Genomic DNA, 3194 nt, shown 5'->3' on the forward strand with positions numbered 1-3194 from the left:
CTTCTGTTTTCCTTTCTCTCTCCTGCCTCGTCTTTTTTCTTTCGAGAGGGAGAGAGAAAGAGAGAGAGAGAAAGGAAAGTCTTTCACTCGGTTCCACTCTTTGTACTTTGTAGTTTTGTAGGAATTTTTTTTTTTTTTTTTTTTTTTTTTTTTTTTTTTTTTTTTTTTTTTTGCTTTTACCTCCTTACCTAAAGATTTTTTTCTTCTATTTACTCGACTTTTCTACTTCTTTTATCTCTTCTCTCTTCTCCTCCTCCTCCTACTTCCTCCTTCCTCCTTTCCTTCTTTCCTCTCTCCTTCCTCCTCCTCCTCCTCCTCCTCTTCTCCTTCCTCCTCTCCTCCTCCTCTCTCCTTCTTCATCCCCTCCTTCCTCCTCCTCCTCCTCCTCCTCCTCCTTCTCCTCCTCCTCCTGCCTACCTTTCTCCCCCCCCTTCCCCTCCTCCTCCTCCAGCTCATCGCTAACTCATGCTGACGCTCTCGACCCCTCCTCCTCTTCGCCCTCGACCTCTCCTCCTCTTCGCCCTCGACCTCTCCTCCTCTTCGCCCTCGACCTCTCCTCCTCTTCGCCCTCGACCTCTCCTCCTCTTCGCCCTCGACCTCTCCTCCTCTTCGCCCTCGACCTCTCCTCCTCTTCGCCCTCGACCTCTCCTCCTCTTCGCCCTCGACCTCTCCTCCTCTTCGCTCTCGACCTCGGCTCCCTCATCATAACCCAGACGTGATCTCCTCCTCCCCTTCCCCTATTCCCTTCTCTCCCCTTACATCCCTCACTCCTTCCCTTTCTTCTCCTTTCCTTCCTCCTCCTCGTCCCTCCTCTCCTCTTCCTTCTCTCTCTCTTCCTTCCTTCTCTCCTCCTCCGTATTTTCTTCCCTTCACCTCCTCATCCTTCCATCTCTCTTCCTCTCCCTTCCTCTCTTCTCCCTATTCCCCTCCACCTCCTTTTCTCCCCCTCCTCCTCCCCCTCCATTTCCTTTCCTCCCACATTCTCTCCCACCTTTCTCTCCTCCTCTTGCTTCCCTCCCTCCTCCCTATTCCCCTCCTCCTCCCTTCTCTTCTCTTCCTCCCCCCTCTCCTCTTCTCCTGCTTCCTCCTTTCTCCCCCTCCTCAACCCTCCTATCAACCCCACACTTTCACTCACATGCCACGTCTTTCCCACGTACTCACTGAGTAAAGAAATGAAGTTGTGAGTTAAGAAGCGAGAGATCGAGGTGGAAGTTAACAGGGTCACGAAAAAAAGCTCATTGCATCTTTAGACTGAAGACGGCTTGTTTATGCGTGCCCGTAGTAGACAGTTAAGACTGCCAGGAGACCGTTAAGGCTGTTAAGACAATCAGGAGACCATCAGGAGAGCGTTGAAACTGTTAAGATTATCAGGAAACCGTTGGAATTGTTAAGACTATCAGTAGGAGACTGTTGTTGACTGTTAAGACTGTGAGTCGACTGCTGAGATCGTCTCTAATGGAAAAAGGGTAGAATTGTTCACAGCTGGGAGCGCAGGACACCCATTTTCGCGTAGACCGGTCCTGAGCTGTTAAATTTGTGGCAGAGGTGTGTCACCCGGGGTACTGTTGTGGCGGGGAGAGTGTCAGCTGGCGAGGACAGGTTGGAATGGTAACTAATTCTCATTTTGATTTATAAATGTTGCGCCACTCGGCATAAACACGAATGGTGTGCTGTTCTTTGCTCTTACGACTGTTGTCGTTGTTTCTGTTGTTTTTTTGTTGAAGTTGATTTGTTGTTGTCAGTTGTTTATGTTGTTCTTATTGTTGTTATTACCGTTGTTGTCCTTACTGTTATTGTTGGTGTTTTTGGTGTGTATGCACCTGTGCCAGTGATTCCGGGCCGGGTGCCAGACAATGCGGATTTTTTAATATAAAACTGAATAGGGATTAAAAGCGTTCGTTATCACACGCTTCACACGAAATAATCTTATTTAACGCAATCTCTCTCTATTTGTACCCATCTGATTTTTTTTAATTATTTGTATTATTTATATGTTCTACCTAACTATCTACACATCCATCTACAGTGCATATATATATATATATATATATATATATATATATATATATATATATATATATATATATATATATATATATATATATATATATATATATATATATATATATGTGTGTGTGTGTGTGTGTGTGTGGTGTGTGTGTGTTGGTGTTTGTGTGTGTGTGTTGTGTGTTGTGTGTGCTGTGTGTGAATGTAGTTCATAGAGAATTTGCCCATCCGCCTTTACATCTGTTTCATCCTTTGTCTACTTGTCCGTCTATTTATCAACCTACACACTTCCCAATCTATATTCCTCTCCGTCCGCCTATTTATCAGTCGACTAATTCATCTCCGAATTATCTTATTCTCTCTCATTTCCACGAATTATTCTCTTTCTTCGTATTTCTCCTTCCATCCATGATTCACCCGACGATCTAATAGGTCCTGTGCAAGCCCCGCCCAGCTGTCGCGTGCATACATGCAATTAGGCTCAGATTCGGCCTTTTGATAAGTGAATATCGACCTAATTGACGCGATTTGAACAGAGTGACGTTGGCGTTGTCAAGAAGACATACTTGCAATTTTTATTACTCCAAAAAAATACTAAATCCAGTATATATATATATATATATATATATATATATATATATATATATATATATATATATATATATATATATATATATATATACATATATATATATATATATATATATATATAATATATAATATATATATATATATATTATATATATATATATATATATATACATATATATGTTGTGGTGTGTGTGTGTGTGTGTGTGTGTGTGTGTGTGTGTGTGTGTGTATGTGTATGTGTGTGTGGTGTGAGTCCACCACCTCCACCAATTCCACCACCTCCACCAACCCCACCAACTCCTCCAACTCCACCAACTCCACCATTCCACCAACCCCACCCACTCCACCAACTCCACCATCTCTATCGGGACAAAACATTAAGACGCAAGGACATTATCCATCATATAAAAAGCGGAATTCAAGGCACGAAATATATGTGTGTATTTAAGGCCCATTTACAGTCTGCTGCTGACGTCATTACATTCTGGCGAGGCGTGTCTTGAAAAAAAAAAAAAAAAAAAAACGAGAGACTTAAGGACCAACACATGCGTTCCTCTTGCTTGGTTTGTTTGTTTTTTGTTTCTTGGTTTGTCTTG

This window comes from Penaeus monodon, chromosome 12 (assembly GCF_015228065.2).
Source record: "Penaeus monodon isolate SGIC_2016 chromosome 12, NSTDA_Pmon_1, whole genome shotgun sequence".
NCBI classification, from domain to species: domain Eukaryota; kingdom Metazoa; phylum Arthropoda; class Malacostraca; order Decapoda; family Penaeidae; genus Penaeus; species Penaeus monodon.